This window comes from Meriones unguiculatus, chromosome 1 (genome assembly GCF_030254825.1).
Source record: "Meriones unguiculatus strain TT.TT164.6M chromosome 1, Bangor_MerUng_6.1, whole genome shotgun sequence".
NCBI classification, from domain to species: Eukaryota; Metazoa; Chordata; class Mammalia; order Rodentia; family Muridae; genus Meriones; species Meriones unguiculatus.
Genome location: NC_083349.1, coordinates 157347976 through 157355360, shown reverse-complemented (window position 1 = coordinate 157355360; position 7385 = coordinate 157347976).

The following is a 7385-nucleotide window of genomic DNA, read 5'->3' as shown; positions in this document are numbered from 1 at the left end:
GGGAACAAAAAAGTTTGTTAGAGAGATGGCTCACCTGCTAAAGGTTAGGCTTACAAACAAATATTATTGACCATGTTTTTAAGAAAGAAAGGACACTGAGGTTTGGGAAAACAGAATTTGATCCTTAACATTCAGTGTCATTCCTCTTTGTGTTCTCTTTGGTCCATGGTGGGTACTTCTCACACCATTACTTAGGTGCGCTGTAAAATGCTGCAGTTTCTGGGCCTACCACTGAGAGAAGGACTGGAAATTACTCTTGATGGGGCAAAGTCACTTCCAAGCTTTCGAGGATAACTCAGATGCCAGATAGATGGATAAGAACCAAGAAAGATGTATATGAGAGCCTTTGAATTCCAGTCACCAGAAAAGATCTGTTAAATGAAGTTCTCCTACTTGTAGGTAATTGAATTCTTCCAAATTCTTCAATTGACCTTAGTTCTCATATAAATAATTTATATCACCAGCTGCACTGATATAATTGCATATATAATTATATGCATATATATTCTAAAATATCATTTTCAAGAAAGCTAGGATTTAGAGAACTGAGGACACAGATCAATGGGGTAAGCTCTTGCTGAGAACCAGAATATTAATCCACAAACCCACACAAAGCCAGATAGAACAGTACAGATCTATAATCCCAGGATGCTGGAAGTAATTTAGAGGATAGAGATGGGTGAATTGCTAGACTCTTACAGGCTATTGAAGTTGGTAAACAGAGAAAAAATAAAGCCCTATCTCAAAGAAGGCAGAGAGTGAGGATTTGTCTAAGGTTATCCTTTGACTTCCACATTGCACTGTTGCTCCCATATACAAGAGTTCTGTCTCTTGTAGAGGGATTTTAATCCAGTAACATGGCTGCTCTGGGTGGGAATATAGACCTGCCCTTAGTACACACATTTAATCCCAAACAATGAAGGTTAAGTCAGGTTGTAAAGTTGGAAGCACCCATGTTTGAAAGGGACATCTAATTGAGACACAGACAAAGTGACAAATTGAAGAAAGATCTGACAGACCAGGGTATTCTCAACTCGCAGGAGGAGAGAGAAGAAAGAGAAGCTATTGGAGAGAGCACAGAGACAGGGAAGGCAGTTTTGTAGGCAGAGATTTGCAGAGACAGGCTGAAGAGAGAACAAGCTAGACACAGGTGAAGACAGAATGAGCCAGAGAATATTTAGGAAGCAGAAGATTAGAAGAGGTTGGTAGAATTAGTTTGAGGTCAAGCAAAGAAATTCAGTCAGAGGCTAAGAGAGAAGCCAAATTGAATCAGGAAGTTTGTAGAGGAGTTTGAGCCAGAACAGCTGAGTTGAACAAGCCAGCCAGAGTTCAGAAAAAAAAAAAAAAAAAAAACCAAGCAAGGGTGACTTTATTCAGCACTAAGTATCAGAGGGCTAAACATTCTAAGCCTAGCTTGGATTGTACAGAGGCTAGAAGTTTCCAGGACCAGGCCTAGTTTAGCAAACAAAGGCAGTAAGCCTTGGAAGCAACAATTATATCAGACGATTGAAAATTACTTTTACTCTCTCTGTCTTCCTCTCTGTCTGTCTGTCATGCTCTGTCTTTGTCTCTCTCTGTCTCTCTTGAGCATGCGCGCGCGCACACACACACACACATACACACACACACACACACCTGTTTTGTTCTGTGTTCTCAAGGTGATAGAAAGTGATAAGAGGAGATAGCTTCCACTAGAGGACTGTGTTGTCACATATATTGTTTAAAAAGTTCCATGTTAAATGACAATAGCTTCTCCCTTACTGTTCATGCCTGTCTATGTTTTCCCCTGATCACTGGTCATGGGTACAACATCAGTGTTCTACAATCCTTTGCTACTCCAGTAAATAAATGTGCCAAGTAAAGGTTCCAAGTAAAGACTTGATAAAAGGATGAAAAGGAAGACAAAGGAGACAGTAAATGGGTCAGTGTTTCCTTGAGTGAATAACATAGTCTTTGTATTTCACTCTTTTAAATATTCTTTGCTTTAGGTGTAGAGACTGTGCTGTTTGACTCAGTGAAAAACATTAAGACTCATTTGTGTAGAAGAGAAATATTTGCTCAACATGATAGTCCATAGGAACCTACTCTTGCCAAACTTGGAAGGAGATCAAGAGCATTAGTAAAATGTGAATCCAGGCGAGCCACAGGTAAAAAAAGAAAGTTAATAACCAGTTTTTAAAAGTAGTAGAACAGAAACTTCAAAGTCTGAATACCCATAGGAATAAATCATGGTTGTTTCATTTTTTTTCCTTCAACAGAAAAATAAAAAATAAAAGAGAGTAAAAGGAAAAGGACAAATGTCATAAATAGAAATAAAGTGGGAAATGGACAATACTGCAGTGAGGTCAAGGATAAAAGAGAGTCCTCAGGGAAGGCATGAGGCAATCACAGGTCTCTGCTGTGCTTCGTTTATAACTACCCTTACATTTCATTATATTTCTCTGGCAGGTATCCCATGTCTCTTTATGTCTGTAGGAAGGGGGCGGCAGAATAATGTTGCTCAGGGGATGGAAGATTTATGATCTTATACGCTCAGAGTCAGGCTGAATGTTTTCCTTAAATTATAAGCCACTGTCATCTTCAAAATACGAGACACAGTGCAGTCATGCACCATGGTAAGGACTGGTTTACTGCAGCTATGCACCCCTGTGAGGACTGAGGCACTGAAGTCAGGCACTCTGATAAGGACTGAGATTTTGTGGCCATGCACTGTGGTAAGGACTGATCTGCTGTGGTCTACACTGTTATGAGTACTGCCTTTATTAACAGGAAAAAGTCAGGACATGACTGGATTAGAAGCAATAAAAACAGCAGCAGAAAACAGTGCGGGAACCCCAAATTCAGTACTTTATTTGATTATACATTTTTTCTAGCCAGTGACTGAAATGAGATCTACTGTGTGAGGTGAAACACCATATGGTGAATGTAAACTTAACCCCAAGAAGCCTGAGTTTCATATCTAATGACTCAGTCTCAAGTACAAATACACACTGGAGTAGAACTTATTTGATTATGTTTTATATGAAAATAAAATAACACACAAAATGTATTTTGTACAAAACATGTAACATACAATATACACATTATCTATTAAGTCCTCAAAATATTAATAACAATTTTCTTATCCTTTCCATGATCACCTTCTAAATGGATCAAATCTCTCTCTCTATATATATACATACACACACACACACACAGAGAGAGAGAGGAGAGAAGAGAAACAGGAAAAGCATATGTTCCATAGGAAGTCATCACTATCAATCTAGAAGTGAGGCCTGTATGTGGCAAATCCAGGCTTTCCACAGCTAAGCAAAAGATACACTATTTTCTCATTTCTATGTGTTCTTTTTTGTTTTGTTTTGTTTTGTTTTGTTTTGTTTTGTTTTTTGACTTTTGGCCAGTTATCCAGTCTCTAGAGATGACAAACTCCTTAGTGAGGAAGCCTTGGATTACAAACCAACCAATCAGAAATCACATTTCAGCCACATATTTTGTGGACAAACCATTATTTACCTGCTTAAATTGTTCATGAGATACAGGCCAAACAACCCAAAGATGACACCTCAAGTTAGGAGCCTTTAAAAGCTGTTAACACTATCTTATCTTCATTTATACAGAAGATAAACTGTCTTTGCACTGTTCTTAGGAAAATTTCAATAAAACCCAACAGTGATGTTATTTCTTCTGCACCATGGCTTCCAGGGTGAACTGCTCTCTTCCAATTCCCATGTGCTCTCTCATATCATGGCTCCTTTCTTAGTGACAGGCAAGCATGCATTTCTTTTATGACAGTAATTTCCAAGTCTCTGTGTTTTGCCATACCTGACTAAAAAAAACTATAGGTAGATTCTAACACAGAAAAACAATATGGACCTGTTCACAGATGCCTTATTCAGATAAAAATTGCTCCAAAATCTTCCCTATATTGAAGTACACCCCTTGGATTTGCAACATTTTCTCCAAATCCCAAGACAAATTATTTGCTGTCTTTGAGAACCCCATGTTTACTTTGAATACCTCATGCTTCTTGCCAGCTGATTGTTTGTTTGGTTTAAGCCTCTGCATTTGTCTCAAAAATCTCATCCTCTACTTGAAGGACCTGTAAGGGTTCTGCCATCTTTTAGGTTCTTAGCCTTAGAAGCATGTCTTACATATATGCTACCCAAAAGGAAACTATCAAACAACATGTAAATTTACTCAGCTTTGAAGCTATGGGAGTTTAAAATCCTGTTATCCTCTCACACCTGTGTCTGCTTTGAGCTTTTTGCATTTCTTCTGAGAACTTCATCTTATCTTGTGACTACTGGACAGGTGACTTTCCACTTATTGTATAGGACACATATCACACTTCTATTGGTTTCTAGTTTCTCCTTTACCAACTTGGAGATTAGGATCAGTCATGTCAATGTTTATTCCTCAAAAATGGCAGAACTTTCTATTCAGTCATGATGCAGTCTGTAAGCCTATCTCTGCTTTCTAATCTCTATGACCTATTGGAATGTGTATATTTAGTTAATTTGCATTAGATAAATATTGCTAACCCAATTACGTCTTTCTGCCCATAATCTAGCAATTATTTAATCAATTTCAATTTTTGTCAATAATTGACGTGTAGTTTCTCCAGACATCTTGCCACCAGTGCAATTGGTTCATTTGTTATCTTTTCAACTTTACCAAATACATTTATCTCAAAGTCTATCTTGGAAAGTCTTTTGATGGCTTCAGCCAGTTTCTCTCTCTCTCTCTGTCTGGTATCACTTTGTCTTAATCCAAGTAAGATTTTATTCTTTCACCCTCTATTAGACCTATTTATCAATTGATTCTTTCACTGACAAATGATTTTAAAATCCAATTTAATAATCTAAGGCAATCATAAGAATGAATAGATCAATTTAAACTAAAACCCGGAGGTATAACTAAGTATAGAAATACTAGATATTTAGATTTGAGGACTGTGTCTCATTTTCCAATTTCGTTCATTCTTCTGTCTTTTTCGTCTCATTTATCATTTCCCAGAAGCTGTAACATTGCTTTTGTCCACTAAGAGGTCTCTGAGATGAAGATTTCTTGTCTCCCTGTTTCCACAGACTGGCATTCTGGAGTTGCATCCCATGTCTACCAGGATGGTTTTGGGTTATGTAACACAGCTAAAAGCTCTCTGAATTGGAGAATCTTAAGTTTGTCAAGTGTGGATGAAAGTCTAGTATTAAGATTGGTAATATTTGTGTGTGAAAGTCACTTAACCAACATCACATATACTCAGATGAGAATTCTCAAACAAAAATTTAGTAAGAAGTAAAATAATTAAAGAAGAAGAGGCCATCAACTTGAAAACAGAAGGAAGACATGGAAGGGGTTCAAGGAAGGGTAGCTGGAAGGATCTAGAGGGACAAAATGGCAGGAGCGTGATGTAATTCTATTTCAATTAAGAACATATATATGTATATGCATATATATATATTTAGCCAAATTAATATTTGGTGATGTATTTCCTTTCTCCTTCTACAAAACCCTATTGTAGAAACAGCTGTCAGTCACCGCTGTTCTTGGAATCCATCATCATACTAACTGTTCATTTTCCTAATGGTGTTTGAAACACCGCCAGGGTCATTACCCAGCTTTAGTACAGTTGTGTGCCACACAATGGCTGAACTCTTCTTTTTTTACCTGTCTTTAGCTCACTGGCTACAATCACGTTTCAAAAACTGAATTTTTCTCCTATCTTATTGGCCACTTCCCACAGCCATCTTTTCCATTTAAATTTTCTGATGACACCTAGTTCTTGACATTCTGCTTTGTCCTTAATACTTTGCCATGTTTCATATATCTTAAAAACTTTCCTTATAACTGTTGTCTCCCCTACTAACTTCTCCATCTAAAAAACTTCATAGGAATGCTTTTCATCTTTGTATTTCCTGGGCAGCCTCTCAATATCCTACCTGCAGCTCCTCATTCTAAGTCACTACCTATATTGCCAAGCTCTCTGATGCTCCAAGCATGAAGATGACTTTCCACATTGACTTCATCATTTCTCTGCCACATCAATGGAAACTAGTACTATGTCAGGTAATCCACACAATTTCTTTTCTTTCTTATTAAAGGTGAAGCAGTGATCACCACAGTCACATAAACTATAAATACTTTAATCAAAGGATTCATAATCCAGCACACTCCCTGTAACAGCAATTAGTCTAAACACCTGAATGGTGAAATTACTTTCAAAGATATTTAATTATATTTAAAATATTTTACAAGTATGGGTATTTTGCATGCATGCATATGTATGTACCAAAGGCTTGCCAGAGGCCAGAAGAGGAAGACAAATCCACTGAAACTGGGGTAGCATGCTTGGATTGTTAACTGCCACCTGAGAGCTAAGAATATATCCCAGGTTCTCTGGAAGAGCAACAAGCGCTCTTAACAACTAAGCCATCATTTCTCCAGCCCTTGAATTCTTCATTTTATTTACGTATAATTAGTGCACAAAGTGAAGGGTTTCGTATGCTAATGACTCACTATTTTCTTTCACATCTTTTTATTGTACCCTTCACCTCACATATGCAAAGAAACTTTGCAGGGCTTCTGAGACAATGTAATGTGATCATCTCAAATCTGTTTTCCTGCAGAAAATATGACTTCATTCTCCTTGTGTCCCTGTAAAACTCTACTGTGTAAATTTCACATTATCTTTATTCATACATCCGCTGAGGGGAACTGAGGCTGATTCAATGACTTGAGCCTGTGGACAGCGCAGTGATAATCATGCTTGCACAGGTGTCTGGAAATATGCTTTGTTTCATTTGGAAATCTATGTGGATGAGGCACTGCAGATCATGAAAGCTGCTTCATTTTTAACAGGATGAGGAGCCTCCAGCAGGATTTACATAGTGGGTGCACTGATTTCCTTCTGAGTAGTAGTGACTAGGCCACACCTTGGCCACTCCAAGATCACCAATAAACATTTTCTTTGTGTTCTTGATGACTGTCATCCTGACGGGGGGGGGGGAGGGGGCATAGATCTCAGTGTGGTTTTGATTGAGATTCCCGTTAATGATTAGAGATTTTTTTACTTTCAGTTCTCTCACAACCATTGAGATTTTTTAAGCTGAAATTCCACTTTTGTTTACAGTGGTTATTTATTCTATAGGTCTTTGCATATTTCCAGCACTCCAGTGTCTGTTTCCATGGTCTCCACACTCATTTTCCTAATTTACTCCCTTCCTGTCTTTAGGCTTCTCCACCTCCAGATTAATCTTTGAGCACCTCAATTGCTTTATTTCTTTATTAAAAACAAACAAACAAACAAACAAACAAAAATGTATTGTTTGAGAATTCCATGTATACAATGTGTTTTGATCAAATCCACTCTTATTCTCTCTCTTTCT